Source organism: Monodelphis domestica, chromosome 1 (genome assembly GCF_027887165.1).
Source record: "Monodelphis domestica isolate mMonDom1 chromosome 1, mMonDom1.pri, whole genome shotgun sequence".
Taxonomy (NCBI): domain Eukaryota; kingdom Metazoa; phylum Chordata; class Mammalia; order Didelphimorphia; family Didelphidae; genus Monodelphis; species Monodelphis domestica.
In genome coordinates, this window is record NC_077227.1 from 288,447,319 (window position 1) to 288,464,860 (window position 17,542).

General features: G+C 37.8%; 1 protein-coding gene and 1 pseudogene across 1 annotated transcript in view; one reads left to right on the top strand and one right to left on the bottom strand.

Annotated features, from left to right (window-relative positions):
• SLC25A21 (solute carrier family 25 member 21) overlaps positions 1–17,542 on the top strand; it is a 989,784-nt gene that overhangs the window by 817,999 nt on the left and 154,243 nt on the right. The gene's annotated exons all lie outside the window — the stretch shown is intronic.
• LOC100617238 (protein tyrosine phosphatase type IVA 1-like) lies at positions 2,716–3,170 on the bottom strand (annotated as a pseudogene).

Here is a 17,542-nt window from a genome sequence, read left to right on the forward strand (position 1 = left end):
AGACATAGTAAAATTCAACAAAATGAATGGTTGTGCAAATCCTGATATTATACTGCTACTGTGGGAGATGTAAATATACAGTGAGCAGGCTATTACGATATAGGTTCTATCTTCAATATTGAAATAATTGAAGGAATAAGAAGCACACAGGGTTGAGGTTGTTATTGTCTGTAGTTCCCAGGATGTTATCTCTGTATGATACTGAAAATAAGTAAACATTGTGCTAGGTATTTTGGCACCAAATCTCTCTAAATTTCTCTCTTGTATTGGAAAATGAGATTTGAATAAGATTTGTAACTCAATACTGCAGAATTTCAGCAAAGTTCAATTGATACAATTAATAAACAAGAAGTTCAAAAAGTTGAACAGCAAGAATCTTTTACTAAGTATCTGAACAGGTTGTTAGTAACCCAAAGAAAGAAGCTGCATTTCTGCCAAGCTTGTAACCTATAAAATTTTTTTAAAATATTCCTATGGAGCCTATACTAAGAGGTGGAGTCAAGATGACAGCTTAGAGACAGCAACAGCTCAGACCTCCATAAACCATTCTTCACTAATCAAAACCACAATGTTTTGAGGGGACTGAAAACCAAATCTAACAACAGGACCGAGCTAAGGAAACCTCCTCCTGGACCCAACTTAAGAGGTATGCCCCCAAAAAAAGCCTGAAATCTAGAACATGCCGGTTTAAGGGGAAGGAAGAAGGGAGGTCCCTGGAGCCCTCCCCGGAATCTCTGGGCAGCCAAGGGCTCTAGATCTGAGGGAGTACTTTGCCAACAAAGCTGAGCCAGGTTCAGGGTGTAGAACACAGGAACCATAGAGGCAGCTGGAGGAGAAGCACAGAGCAGGAAGCCCAGTCACAGCCAAGATGCTCCATCTTGCTCCCCCTGATTTTCTGGAGGTTTTGGCCTCAGGGCACATCCAGCTATGCAGATCAACTCCTCCACCCTGGCTCAATCTCATCAATAGAGCAGATGAGATGCCTTCAGAGGGCAGAGAAGCTCAAGCTCCAACACCCCTCCCCCACAGACTGATCTGAGAGCCTTGCTGACTAAACCCCAAGGGCAAAAGCTGCAACAAACTATAAGCAACAACCTTAACAACAGGGTGGGAAGCCTTTTCAGCTTCTGCTTTCAGCCTGGGAAGATCTGATAACCTGATCAATCAGCAAAACAGAGAAGAAGCCCCTTCAGGACAGAACAGCCCAAACCCACAGATCCAGCACATAAGAGAGGAGCAAGACTATAAGGCAACAATGGGGGGGAGGGGAGGGAGAATGGGTAATTATGAGCAAATAAGAGAAAAAGACAAAAGAAATTACAATTGACAGATTCTATACAGACAATGAACAAAGAGCAAATGAAACAGGGAGGGTCAAGGAACACCAAGCAAAAACACAGAAACTCTGTTGAATTGGACACAAGCTTTGGAAAAACTCAAAATACAATTCAAAAAACAATTAAGAGAGGCTGAAGACAACTGAGAAAAGAATTTAAAAAGCAATATAAGTAATCTGGAAAGAGAGGAACTTGAACTAAAACAAGAAAATAGTGTCCTGAAAGCCAAAAGTAACCAGCTTGAAAATGAGGCAAAGGAGATGAAAGATTAATTCCATAGAAAATCAGACCAGAAGGAGAAGGATGACCAAAAAGCCAGGGATGAAAATCAGTCTTTAAAAACTAGAATATAACTGGAAGGAAACGACTTCACAAGGTAGTAATAAAACAAAATCAAAAGAATGAAAAAATTGAGGAAAATATCAAACACCTCATCCACAAAATGGAAGATTAAAAAACACAGGTTGAGGAGAGATAATTTAACAATCATTGATCTACTGGAAGATCATGACAAAAGAAAAAGCCTGGACATTATTCTATAGGAAATTATCCAAGAAAACTGCCCTGATATTCTAGAACAAGAGAGAAAAGTGGAGATTGAAAGAATCCACAGATCACCTCCTGTACTTAATCCCCAACTGACAACATCCAGGAATGTTATAGCCAAATGCAAGAACTATCAGTCCGAGGGAAAAAAATATTACAAGCTGCTAAGAAGAAGTCATTCAGATACCATGGAAATACAATTCTGATAACACAGGATCTGTCTGCATCTACCCTGAAGGTCCAAAAGGCATGGAATATGATATTCCAGAAAGTAAGGAATCTAGGTCTACAACCAAGAATCAACTACCCAGCAAAACCGACCATATTCTTGCAGGGGAAAGTATGGCCATTTAATAAAATAGAAGACTTCCAAGAATTCGTAAAGAAAAGACCAGACCTGAACAGAAAATTTGATGCCCAAACACAGAACTCAAGAGAATTATCAACAGGCAATTAAGAAAGGGGAAAACAACAACAACAACAAAAACCTTTTGTTAAGGAACCCAATAAGTTAAATGATATGTAAACATCAACAACACAGAAATAAGTTTTGATCAAGGACACATGTAAAATCCAGTGGAATTGTGAGTCAGTTATGGGATGGGATGGGGGAAGGTGAGGGAAAGAATATGATTCTTGTAACCAAGAGGAAATGTTCTAAATTGACTAATTAAATAAAATTTTCAAAATGAAAAACATAAAATAAAATATTCCTATGGAAATTTCATTAAGACTTATTCATCAAGCTATTTGAAGGTTAGTATGTATGTAATTTGTCCTAGGTTCTTTCTCCAATTTCTGCTTCCAAGGCAATAATATAGGCAGCTCAACTTTACTGGATGCTACAGGTGTTTCTATAACCATTTGAGTCTTTGATGCACAGTCGCATTTTAGGACTATACTTCTCCAAGTAAAGAAGTTGCTTGCTGTTAAAGGCTCAATGGCTTTTTTTGTCTTATGAACTGCACTGCAACTTTGTACTTCATTCCTCCTTTGATTAGTGTCAGGGCAATGAGCACTGGAGCTCTCCCAAGACCTGCAACACAGTGAACAACAATGCAACCACCAGGCTCTTCACAAAATTTAGTTTTCACTAGGTTTAGCTAGTCATCAACAATCTGGTTGGATGGTGGTGTGCTATCATCAAAAATCCAATCCAGAAAATGAATGCTTTCTTTTTCCACAAGGGCTGTGCCATAAGTAGCTTCACATATTCTTACAACTGTGTTAATTAAGGAATCTCATATTTTTGTAGGTGATTTCCACAGGAGCTGGGTGGTTCATTTGAGCTATGACATTTTAGTTAAAAATACTCAATAAAGTTTTGAAAGAATTAAAAATTTGAATACAGAAGTGATGTAAAGAAACTGAAGTCTCCTTTACTATATATACTTCACTTGAAATTTTCAGTGCTTTAAGTATGAAGTTGAGAGCAATGGGAAATGAAATGAACCTCCTAACAAGAAGCAGCAATTCTTCAATCTAGTAATAGTGAGGCAAAAGAAAGGCAGTGCATGGAGATTTACCCCGTCCAGGTCAGAACTCTTGTAAAATGCTCTTCCAATTTCAAATCAACTCTTTGTGTTCAAGTTAAGGGGGATTCTTGGTGGTGTAGTAATGAATGTCTGCAATTCTCTTGTCTGCATAGAGGTTATGCTGTGCCTGGCAATAGTCTCCACTGTCTTTCAGAAACTCCATAAATGTGTGACCAAGAACACAACAGAACTGCTCCTTTCTCCTTACTTCAGTCAGGATTCTCCTTTATCAGCTGTTTGTGTTGGTGCAGGTTCATATGTAGAGTCTCCAGTATCTATGAATTCCAGTGATTCCCTCCTGAGACGTGTGGATCTGGTTAGAGAAACTGGTCCCAGGCAGCTCATGCCACCTCAGGCCTGCCTTACTTTATAAAAAAGCAGTTGAACACTTCCGGGTAATCATGGCTGCAATCTAGACGCCACACGCTTCCTCTCCCCGGCACCTAACGAAATAGACTACATCAAAGGAGCATAAAAATCACCTTTGGAGGAACAGAAGGACACCCCAGGACTCGCAGTACTCCACAGAGGCGAAGGTACGTGGGGATTGAACATTTCCACACTATAAAAAGGAGGAAAAGGGCGTTTTTTCTGTGAATTTAGGTTGCTTCAGACTAGTTCTTCCCAGCCTCCGAGGTTTTTTAGAGAGCTGGGTCCCTGATCACAGCCACACTGCCCAGGTTTTCAGCTCCGCCCAGATAATCAGCGCATGGTGCGCCCCTGGTGTTTAGCTCTGCAGAGATGTTCTGCGCAGCCGCCCCAAGTACAGCTCAGCTGACCCCCGTAATCAGCGCCGGATTCTCCAGTGAAACCGCCCTGAGACATTTTTTCCTGGCAGTAACCAGATCCCAAGGACCCTGGAGTGCCCCCCCCCCCAGACAGAGACGTTCCCCACTCACTTGCTGTCCTGGTGAGCACTCAGGTAGCTCACTCTGGTTTGGTGGGGGAGGTTAGGTGGGGGAAGGGAGGCTCAGTTCACGTTTCTGTGCAAGCTTTACCTCCTTATTATAGTGTGGAAATGTTCAAGCCCCACGTACCTTCGTCTCTGTGGGGTACTGGGGAGATTTTCCGAATTTTCGGTCTCCCAGAAAAACCAGAGATAAACAATAAACTAGATATTATTCTACAGGAGGTTATAAAAGAAAATTGCCCCCACGTTCTGGAGCAAGGGGGCAAAATAGAAATAGAAAGGAGTCATAGAACACATTCTATACTAAATCCCTAAAAGACAACCCCTAGGAATGTAATTGCCAAATTCAAGAGCTTCCAAGAAAAGGAGAAAATCCTACAAGAAGCCAAGAAGAGGAGCTTCAGATATAAGGGGGTTCCCATAAGGATCACACACGACTTAGCGGCTAACACACTAAGAGACCGCAAAGCATGGAACATGATATTTAGAAAGGCAAGAGAGCTGGGTCTCCAACCAAGAATCAACTACCCAGCAAAACTGACTACATACATCCAGGGGAAAGTATGGGCATTAACAAAATAGAAGATTTCCAAGTATTTGCTAAGAAAAGACCAGAGCTCTGTGGAAAGTTCAATATCCAAGCACAGAAAGCAAGAGAAACATGAAAAGGTAAAAATGAAAGAAAGGGAAAAGGAGATTAATCTTATCTTTTTCTTTAAGTCAAACTCTCTTCTATAAGGACTACATTTACATCAAATTATATATATTAATATGTGGGGAAATGTTTTGTGTAACTCTCAAAAATTGTAGCATCATAAGAGTAGTTAGAAGAAACATGCATAGGGAAAGATTGGGGCATCAAGAAGATTTTGGGAAAGTGGGGGCAAAGAAAGGAAATGGGAGGGGGGAACCGTCGATAATACTAAGATTAACTTCAAGAAATAGGGGGGGGACTCATTAGAATAATATTTCCCATATAAAGATACACATGGGAAGGGGAGGGGAAGAACTCTCATATGAGAAGGAGAGGAAGAGAGCGTGAAGTGGAATTACATAAACCTTACTCTCAGTGAAACCAAATCTGAGAGGGAAGAACATCTAGATCCAATGGGATCCTGAATTCTATCTTATCCATTAGGGCAAGAAAGAAAGGAAAATTAAGGAGGGGGAGGGGGGAAGGGAGTATAAAAAGGGAGGGAAGGAGAGGGGGGAGGGGAAGGGAGCATAAAAACGGAGGGGCTAGAAAGGGAAGAATCTCAAGGGAGGGGACTAGGGGGACTGACCTAAAGTAAATCACTGGTTCAAAATGAGAAAGCTAAAGAAGAAAGTTCAGAACTAGGGGAAGATATCAAAATGCCAGCGAATCCACAAATGACAATAATAACTTTGAACATGAATGGGATGAACTCACCCATAAAATGTAGACAAATAGCAGATTGGATTAGAACACAAAACCCTACCATTTGTCGTCTTCAAGAAACACATATGAGACGGGTTGACACTCACAAGGTTAGAATTAAAGGTTGGAGTAAGACCTTTTGGGCCTCAACTGATAGAAAGAAGGCAGGAGTAGCAATCATGATATCTGACAAAGCCAAAGCACAAATAGACCTGATCAAAAGGGATAGGGAAGGTAATTATATTTTGTTAAATGGGAGTTTAGATAATGAGGAAATATCACTAATCAACATGTATGCACCAAATGGTATAGCATCCAAATTTTTAATAGAGAAACTAGGAGAATTGAAGGAGGAAATAGACAGTAAAAATATATTAGTGGGAGACTTGAACCAACCACTATCAAATTTAGATAAATCAAACCAAAAAATAAACAAGAAAGAGGTAAAAGAAGTGAATGAAAATCTTAGAAAAATTAGAGTTAATAGACATATGGAGAAAAATAAATAGGGACAAAAAGGAATACACCTTCTTTTCAGCACCACATGGCACATTCACAAAAATAGATCATACACTAGGTCATAGAAACATGGCACTGAAATGCAGAAAAGCAGAAATAATAAATGCAGCCTTTTCAGATCACAAGGCAATAAAAATATTGATCAGCAAGGGTACATGGAGAGCCAAATCAAAAATTAATTGGAAATTAAATAATATGGTGCTCCAAAATCGAATAGTTAGAGAAGAAATCATAGAAACAATTAATAATTTCATTGAAGAAAATGACAATGGCAAGACATCCTTTCAAACCTTATGGGATGTAGCCAAGACAGTACTTAGAGGAAAATTCATATCCCTGAGTGCATATATTAACAAATTAGGGAGGCCAGAGATCAAGGAATTGGAAATGCAAATCAAAATACTTGAGAACGAACAAATTAAAAACCCCCATAAGAAAACCAAACTAGAGATCATAAAACTTAAGGGAGAAATTAATAAAATCGAAAGTGACAGAACTATTCAGCTAATAAACAAGACTAGAAGCTAGTACTTTGAAAAAACAGACAAAATAGACAAAGTACTGGTTAATCTAATTAAAAAAGGAAAGAAGAAAGACAAATTAACAGCATCAAGGATGAAAAAGGGGATCTCACCTCCAATGAAGAGGAAATTAAGGCAATCATTAAAAACTACTTTGCCCAACTATATGGCAATAAATATACCAACCTAGGTGATATGGATGAATGTTTACAAAAATATAAATTGCCTAGACTATCAGAAGAAGAAATAGTTTTCTTAAATAATCCCATATCAGAAAATGAAATCCAACAGGCCATCAAAGAACTTCCTAAGAAAAAATCCCCAGGGCCTGACGGATTCACAAGTGAATTCTATCAAACATTCAGAGAACAGTTAATCCCAATACTATACAAACTATTTGACATAATAAGCAAAGAGTGAGTTCTACCAAACTCCTTTTATGACACAAACATGGTACTAATTCCAAAGCCAGGCAGGCCAAAAACAGAGAAAGAAAATTATAGACCAATCTCCCTAATGAATATAGATGCAAAAATCTTAAATAGGATACTAGCAAAAAGACTCCAGCAAGTGATCAGAAGGGTCATCCACCATGATCAAGTTGGATTTATACCAGGGATTCAGGGCTGGTTCAATATTAGGAAAACTATCCCCATAATTGACCACATCAACAAGCAAACCAACAAGAACCACATGATTATCTCAATAGATGCACAAAAATCCTTTGATAAAATACAACACCCATTCCTACTAAAAACACTAGAAAGCATAGGAATAGAAGGGTCATTCCTAAAAATAATAAACAGTATACATCTAAAACCATCAACTAATATCATCTGCAATGGGGATAAACTAAATCCATTCCCATTAAGATCAGGAGTGAAACAAGGATGCCCATTATCACCTCTATTATTTGACATTGTATTAGAAACACTAGCAGTAGCAATTAGAGAAGAACAAGAAATTGAAGGCATTAAAATAGGCAAGGAGGAGACCAAGTTATTACTCTTTGCAGATGACATGATGGTCTACTTAAAGAATCCTAGAGATTCAACCAAAAAGCTAATCGAAATAATCAACAACTTTAGCAAAGTTGCAGGATACAAAATAAACCCACATAAGTCATCAGCATTTCTATATAATTCAGCTCAGCATCAAGAACTAGAAAGAGAAATCTCATTCAAAATTACCTTAGACAAATTAAAATACCTAGGAATCTATCTCCCGAGACAAACAGAGGACCTATATGAACACAACTGCAAAACACTTTCCACACAACTAAAACTAGACTTGAACAATTGGAAGAACATTAACTGCTCATGGGTAGGACGAGCCAATATAATAAAAATGACCATCCTACCCAAACTCATCTATCTATTTAGTGCCATACCCATGGAACTTCCAAATTTTTTTTTTTTACTGATTTAGAAAAAACCATAACAAAGTTCATTTGGAAGAACAAAATATCAAGGATATCCAGGGAAATAATGAAAAAAAAATTCAAAGGAAGGGGGTCTTGCAGTCCCAGATCTCAGACTATATTATAAAGCAGTGGTCATCAAAACAATTTGGCACTGGCTAAGAGACAGAAAGGAGGATCAGTGGAATAGACTGGGGGCAGGTGACCTCAGCAAGACAGTATATGACAAACCCAAAGATTCGAGCTTTTGGGACAAAAATCCACTATTTCATAAAAACTGCTGGGAAAATTGGAGGACAGTGTGGGAAAGATTAGGTTTAGATCAACACCTCACACCCTACACCAAGATAAATTCAAAATGGGTGAATGACTTGAACATAAAGAAGGAAACTATAAGAAAATTAGGCGAACACAGAATAGTATACATGTCAGACCTTTGGGAAGGGAAAGACTTCAAAACCAAGCAAGAATTAGAAAGAGTTACAAAATGCAAAATAAATAATCTGGATTACATCAAATTAAAAAGTTTTTGTACAAACAAAACCAATGTAACCAAAATCAGAAGGGTAGCAACAAATTGGGAAATAATCTTCATAAAAACCTCTGACAAAGGTTTAATTACTCAAATTTATAAAGAACTAAATCAATTGTACAAAAAATCAAGCCATTCTCCAATTGACAAATGGGCAAAGGACATGAACAGGCAGTCCTCAGCCAAAGAAATCAAAACTATTAATAAGAACATGAAAAAGTGCTCTACATCTCTTATAATCAGAGAGATGCAAATCAAAACAACTCTGAGGTATCACCTCACAGCTAGCAGATTGGCTAACATGACAGCTATGGAAAGTAATGAATGCTGGAGGGTATGGGGCAAAGTGGGGACATTAATTCATTGCTGGTGGAGTTGTGAATTGATCCAGCCATTCTGGAGGGCAATTTGGAACTATGCCCAAAGGGCGATAAAAGAATGTCTGCCCTTTGATCCAGCCATAGCACTGCTGGGTCTGTACCCCAAAGAGATAATGGACAAAAAGACTTGTACAAAAATATTCATAGCTGCGCTCTTTGTGTTGGCCAAAAAATGGAAAACAAGGGGATGCCCGTAAATTGGGGAATGCCTGAACAAATTGTGGCATATGTTGGTGATGGAATACTATTGTTCTAAAAGGAATAATAAAGTAGAGGAATTCCATGGAGACTGGAACAACCTCCAGGAAGTGATGCAGAGCGAAAGGAGCAGAACCAAAAAAACATTGTACACAGAGACTGATACATTGTGGTACAATTGAAGGTGATGGACTTCTCCATTAGTGTCAATGCAATGTCCCTGAACAATCTGCAGGGATCTAAAAAATACTATCCACAAGCAGAGGGTAAACTGTGGGAGTAAAAACACTGATGAAAAGCAACTGCTTGACTACAGGGTTGGAGGGGATAAGACTGAGGAGAGACTCTAAATGAACACTGTAATGCAAATTCCAACACCAGGGAAATGGGTTCGAGTCAAGAACACATGTGATAACCAGTGGAATCTTATGTCGGCTATGGGAGAGGGAAAGGTGGGGGGGAGGGGAGGAAAAGAAAATGATCTTTGTTTCCAGTGAATAATGTATGGAAACGACCAAATAAAATAATGTTAAAAAAAAGCAGTTGAACATACTACATATTTAAAGAAAAAAAGAAAAAATTGGCAAAAACCAATAAATATATTGAAAAAGTATGAAAATATATAATTTACCTGTGAACCTTCCAACACTACAAAGAATGAGGCGTTATCTTCTCATATTTCTCCTTATTTGTTGTAATTTTATAGTATTTACTTTTAATTGTTTTGGGGTGTTCATTCCATACATTGCTGTTATAATTATGTATATTATTTTCTTAACTGCTTACTTCACTCTGCATCAGATCATGCATATCTCTCCTTGATTTTCTGAATTAGTCCTGCTCATTGTTTCTTATAGGACAATAATCCTGCATTACATTCAAGAACCACATTTTATTTAGAAATTTTCCAGTCTATATGCAAATACTTTGCTTCCAACTCTTTGCTATCCCCCAAATGCTCTGTTTCATGGCGTATAGGAGTACTTTCTTCTTAGGACACCAAGAACCCTCTGTGTTATACTTTTCTGGCTGACCATTGTCCCAGAATGGCACTCATGCTGCCACTAGGCAAAGTCCTTTTTCTCTCCTTTTCCTCCATATAACAACAAGAAAGTTGAGAGTTGAGTTCTATTACCTGTTGCCTTTGAATAATGGAGTGAGAGTAGGGGAAGAGTGGTGTGCTGAAAGAGACTGCAGCAGCAACAGCAAGGGAATTGTTGAGTGGATTTCGGAGCACTCCCTTGGATTCCTCTTTGCAGTCCTGAGAAAACATGGGTGCTGAGGAGACAAGGGGAGCTGTTTCAGCACATTAGGGACTAGACCTTAGTCTTTCATTAATTCCTCATTAATATTCTTGATAGTTTACCTTGTAGAGAGAGCAGCATCTGCTTTACTCATGCACAATTCTTATTTTGAGAACTTTAAGAAGTCATAAAGATTAGAGAAATCTTCATCTTTGTGAGGAAACCTAGAAGTCTAATATATTTATTTGTTTGTTTGTTGTAACATTAAAGTTCCACAGACCTCTCCACCCTACAATATAGAAGACATCATTTGACAAAAGATATATATGTATACATATATGCATACATAAAACAATGTTATGAATATTTCACAATTATTCTTCAAGCAACATTTTTGTTGTTTTAGATAGAATGTATTCTTGGTTCTGTTTATTTTGTTTTTCATAATTTTATGTAGGTCTTTCCATGGTTTTCTTTAAATTAATCTGCTCATCATCTCTTACCTCACAATAGTATTCATTTACAATCATATGCCAAGCAAACTATATATAGTAGAAATTTATAGTTACATATGCAATCATATCTTTTTTAAAAATATTATTTTATTTGGTCATTTTCATACATTGTTCATTAGAAACAGGTCATTTTCTTTTCTTCCCCCCCAACACCCCCCCTTTCACTAGCCAACGCACGATTCGTCTGGGTATCACATGTGTCCTTGCTCTGAACCCATTTCCTTGTTGTTGGTATTTACATTAGGGCGCTCATTTAGCGCCTCCCCTCGATCATGTCCCCTCAACCTCTGTAGTCAAGCAGTTGCTTTTCCTCGATGTTTTTACTCCCTCAGTTTGTCCTCTGCTTGAGGATAGTTTTTTTTTTTTCCTCGTAGTTCGCTGCAGGTTGTTCAGGGACACTGTAAAGCCATTACTGGAGAAGTCTATTATGTTCTCTTGTACCACAATGTGTACTCTGTGTACAATGTTCTCCTGGTTCTTCTCCTCTCACTCTGCATCACTTCCTGGAGGTTGTTCCAATCTCCATGGAATTCCTCTACTTTATTATTCCTTTTAGCACAATAGTATTCCATCACCAACATATACCACAATTTGTTCAGCCATTCCCCAATTGAAGGGCATCCCCTCATTTTCCAATTTTTGGCAACCACAAGGAGCGCAGCTATGAATATTCTTGCACAAGTCTTTTTCCTTATTATCTCTTTGGGGTACAAACCCAGCAGTGCTTTGGCTGGATCAAATGGCAGACACTTTTATCGCCCTTTGGGCATAGTTCCAAATTGCCCTCCAGAATGGTTGGATCAATTCACAACTCCACCAGCAATGCATTCATGTCCCTTCTTTGCCACATCCCTTCCAGCATTCATTACTTTCCTTTGCTGTCATGTTGAACAATCTGCTAGGTGTGAGGTGATACCTTAGAGATGTTTTGATTTGCATCTCTCTGATTATAAGAGATGTAGAACACTTCTTCATCTGCTTATTAATAGTTTTGATTTCTTTATCTGAAAACTGCCTATCCATGTCCCTTGCCCATTTATCAATTGGGGAATGGTTTGATTTTTTGTACAATTGATTTAGCTCTTTATAAATTTGAGTAATTAAACCTTTGTCAGAGGTTTCTATGAAGATTTTTTCCCAATTTGTTGTTTTCCTTCTGATTTTAGTTACATTGGTTTTGTTTGTGCAAAAGCTTTTTAATTTGATGTAGTCTAAATTATTTATTTTACATTTTGTGATTCTTTCTATGTCTTGCTTGGTTTTAAAGTCTTTCCCTTCCCAAAGGTCTGACATGTATACTATTCTGTGTTTACCCAATTTACTTATGGTTTCCTTCTTTATGTTTAAGTCACCCATTTTGAATTTATCTTGGTGTAGGGTGTCAGGTGTTGATCAATTCCTAATCTCTCCCACACTGTCTTCCAATTTTCCCAGCAGTTTTTTTCGAATAGTGGATTTTTGTCCCAAGACCTGGGATCTTTCGGTTTATCGTATACTGTCTGGCTGAGATCACCTGCCCCCAGTCTATTCCACTGATCCTCCTTTCTGTCTCTTAGCCAGTACCAAATTGTTTTGATGACTGCCGCTTTGTAATATAGTTTGAGGTCTGGGACTGCTAGGCCCCCATCATTTGTGGTTTTTTTTTCATTATTTCCCTGGATATCCTTGATCTTTTGTTATTCCAAATGAACTTTGTTATTGTTTTTTTCCAAATCAGTAAAGAAATTTTTTGGGAGTTCCATGGGTATGGCACTAAATAGGTAAATAAGTTTGGGTACGATGGTCATTTTTATTATATTGGCTCATCCTACCCATGAGCAGTTAATGTTTTTCCAATTGCTCAAGTCTACTTTTAATTGTGTGGCAAGTGTTTTGTAGTTATGTTCATATAGTTCCTGTGTTTGTCTCAGGAGGTAGATTCCTAGGTATTTTATTTTGTCTAAGGTGATTTTCAATGGGATTTCTCTTTCTAGTTTTTGCTGCTGAGCTGTTTTGGAGATATATAGTAAAGCTGGTGACTTATGTGGGTTTATTTTGTATCCTGCAACTTCGCTAAAGTTGTTGATTATTTCAATCAGCTTTTTGGTTGAATCTCTAGGATTCTTTAAGTAGACCATCATGTCATCTGCAAAGAGTAATAACTTGGTCTCCTCCTTGTCTATTTTGATGCCTTCAATTTATTTTTCTTTTCTAATTGCTACAGCTAGTGTTTCTAGTACCATGTCAAATAATAGAGGTGGTAATGGGCATCCTTGTTTCACTCCTGATCTTATTGGGAATGCATCTAGTTTATCCCCATTGAAAATGATATTAGTTGATGGTTTTAGATATATACTGTTTATTATTTTTAGGAATGACCCTTCTATTCCTATACTTTCTAGTGTTTTTAGTAGGAATGGGTGTTGTATTTTGTCAAAGGCTTTTTCTGCGTCTATTGAGATAATCATGTGGTTCTTGTTGGTTTGCTTGTTGATGTGGTCAATTATGTGGATGGTTTTCCTAATATTGAACCAGCCCTGCATCTCTGGTATAAATCCTACTTGATCATGGTGGATGACCCTTCTGATCACTTGCTGGAGTCTTTTTGCTAGTATCCTATTTAAGATTTTTGCATCTATATTCATTAGGGAGATTGGTCTATAGTTTTCTTTCTCTGTTTTTGACCTTTCTGGCTTTTAAATTAGTACCATGTTTGTGTCATAAAAGGAGTTTGGTAGAACTCGCTCTTTGCTTATTATGTCAAATAGTTTGTATAGTATTGGGATTAACTGTTCTCTGAATGTTTGATAGAATTCACTGGTGAATCCATCAGGCCCTGGGGATTTTTTCTTAGGAAGTTCTTTGATGGCCTGTTGGATTTCATTTTCTGATATGGGATTATTTAAGAATTCTATTTCCTCTTCTGTTAGTCTAGGCAGTTTGTATTTTTGTATATATTCATCCATATCACTTAAATTGGTATATTTATTGCCATATAATTGGGCAAAGTAATTTTTAATGATTGCCTTAATTTCCTCTTCATCAGAGGTGATGTCCCCCTTTTCATCTTTGATGCTGTTAATTTGATTTTCTTCCTTCCTTTTTTTAATTAGATTGACCAGTACTTTGTCTATTTTGTTTGTTTTTTCATATTACCAGCTTCTTGTCTTATTTATTAAATCAATAGTTCTATCACTTTCAATTTTATTAATTTCTCCCTCTTTTTTTAGGATTTCTAGTTTGGTTTTCTGCTGGGGGTTTTTAATTTGATCACTTTTGAGTTTTTTATTTGCATTTTCAATTGATTGATCTCTGCTCTCCCTAGTTTGTTAATATATGCACTCAGCGATATGAATTTACCTCTGATTACAGGTTTGGCTGCATCCCAAAAGGTTTGAAAGGATGTCTCGCCATTATCATTTTCCTCGATGAAATTATTTATTCTTTCTATGATTTCTTCTCTAACTAAACGATTTTGGAGTATCATGTTGTTTAGTTTCCAATTCGTTTTTGATTTGGTTTTCCATGTACCATTACTGATCGTTATTTTTATTGCCTTGTGGTCTGAAAAGGCTGCATTTATTATTTCTGCTTTTCTGCATTTGTGTGCCATATTTCTGTGACCTAATGTATGGTCAATCTTTGTGAATGTGCCGTGTGGTGCTGAGAACAAGGTGTATTCCTTTTTATCCTTATTTATTTTTCTCCATTTGTCTATTAATTCTAATTTTTCTAAGATTTCATTCACTTCTTTTACCTCTTTCTTATTTATTTTTTGATTAGATTTATCTAAATTTGATAATGGTTGGTTCAAGTCTCCCACTAATATGGCTTTACTGTGTATTTCTTCCTTCAATTCTCCTAGTTTCTCCATTAGAAATTTGGGTGCTATATTATTTGGTGCATACATGTTGATTAGTGATATTTCCTCATTATCTAAACTCCCATTTAACAAAATATAATTACCTTCCCTATCCCTTTTGATCAGGTCTATTTTTGCTTTGGCTTTATCAGATATCATGATTGCCACTCCTGCCTTCTTTCTGTCAGTTGAGGCCCAGAAGGTCTTCCTCCATCCTTTAATTCTGACCTTGTGGGTGTCTACCCACCTCATGTGTGTTTCTTGGTAATAACATACGGTAGGGTTTTGGATTCTAATCCATTCTTCTATTTGTCTACATTTATGGGTGAGTTCATCCCATTCACATTCAATGTTATGACTGTCACTGGTGGAGTCCCTGGCATTTTGATATCCTTCCCCAATTCTAACCTTTCTTCTTCAGCTCTACCTTTTAGTCCATTTACTTTAAATCAGTCCCCCTTGTATTTCCCTTTCTACCCCCCTCCCTTTTTATTCCCTCCCTTATTTTCCCCTGTAGTCTTTTTAAAAATCCCCCCCCACCCTCTCCCTCCCTTGTACTGCTTCCCTCCCCATCAGTCTGTTTTTTACCCTTCTACTCCCCTATAGGGCGCAAATCTATTCTCTTCCCCAATGGATTGGATTGTTCTTCCCTCTTTGGGTCAGTTTCAAAGTACGTAAGAGTTGAGTATTTCCTATCTCAAACCTCTTTACCCTTCCAGTGTATCGATGTTCTCCCCCTCCCACCATGAGCTTCTTTGTGACATATAAATTTACCCCCATTTGTTTCTTTTCCCATTTCTTTTAGTCATGACCTCTTTTCTTTTTTAGCTTTAGTCATGTATATATATATATATACACATGTATATGTATTTATGCATGCATATATCTATATACCTATTTATGTCTTGTCCTTTCATCCTATACAGTTTGTCACTATTCCCTCTGAGTGTAGTTCTTCTATCTGCTTAGGGGATAGCAACAGTTTTTAAGAGTTGCCAATGACCTCTTTTCTTATAGGGATACATATCATTTTAACTTATTGAGTCTCTTAAAAAAAAAACCTTTTTTGTTGTTGTTGTTGTTTTTCCCCTCTTTTTTAATTACCTTTTGATGATTCTCTTGAGTTCAGTGGTTGGACTTCGAATTTTCTGTTCAGGTCTGGTCCTTTATTTATGAATGCTTGGAACTCTTCTGTTGTGTTAAATGACCATACTTTCCCCTGTAAGAATATAGTCAGTTTTGATGGGTATTTTATTCTTGGCTGTATGCCTAGTTCCCTTGCTTTCTGGAATATCATATTCCATGCCTTTTGGTCCTTCAGGGGTGATTTATGGATTCTTTCAATCTCCACTTTCACCTCTTGTTCTAGGATTTTGGGACAGTTTTCCTGGATAATTTCCTCTACTATTATGTCCAGGCTTTTTCTTTTGTCCTGGTCTTCTGGTAGTCCAATTATTATTAAATTGTCTCTTACTGAACAATTTTCTAAATCGTCCATTTTGTGAATGAGATGCTTCACATTTTCCTCATTTTTTTCATTCTTTTTGTTTTGTTTTATAGTGTCCTACTGCCTTGTGAGGTCACTTGATTCTAGTTGTTTTACTCTGGTTCTTAAAGATTGGATTTCATCTTTGGCTTTTTGGTCGTCTTTTTCCTTCTGGTCTGAGTTTCTTTAAAGATCATCTTTCATCCTCTTTATCTCGTCTTTCATCTCCTTTGCCTCATCTTTCATCTCCTTTGCCTCATTTTCCAGCTGGATGATTTTGGCTTTCAGGATACTATTTTCTTGTTTTAGTTCAAGTGCCTTTGTTTCCAGATGACTTATCTTAATTTTTAAGTTCTTTTCCCAATTGTCTTCAGCCTCTCTTAGTTGTGTTTTGAGTTCTTCCACAGCCTGTATCCAATTTGCTGGGATTTCTGATTTATCGTTTGCTGATCTCTCCCCCTCTGTTCCATTTGGTGAGTAGTAGCTGTCTATTGTAGTTTCTTTCTTCTGTTTCTGTTGTTTGTTCAAATTCACCCCTTCTTTCCTCCCCGTATTTGTCTGTGCTCTTGTTCCTCTCATTTTTTTGTTTTTTAGGGACTTCTATTAGTCTCCCTTCTTGGAGCTTTAACAAAGGATCTCTTGGTGTACTCTCTGAGGGAGGGGTGTTTGGGGTTTGAGCTTTCCTGTCCTCTGGAGGCTTTTGATTGGCTTAAAGTCCAGCAGTCAATGAGTATGGATGGGGAGCCTGGTCTTCCCTGTGTTCTGGAGACTTTTGATCGGATTGATTTCAGCTTAGTTGGGCTGGGTTTACTCTGAGTTTTAAACTTCCTGGAAGGCTGTAGCAGATATGGAAGATCTCTAAAGCTCTGGCCAGGCTGCCAGGTCTATGCTCCTTCTAGGCTGCCATCTTGACTTCACCTCTAGGTTTCTGTTTTTTCAGAAGACCCAGCTCTCTAAGGGGGAAGGGGTTGTGGCTTGCCTGGACTCTGAGGGCTCCTGATGGGATTTGGTTCAGAAGGTGTGGGCCGAATGATCCTGGAGCCAAAAAAAGGAAGAAAAGAAAAGCAGCAACCTCCTCTTCCACAGTCTGTGTTGAGTGCCCAGAAAGTGGCCCAGGTTACTTTCAAGGTTAGCTCTTCAGAGCAACCCCTTTGCCATC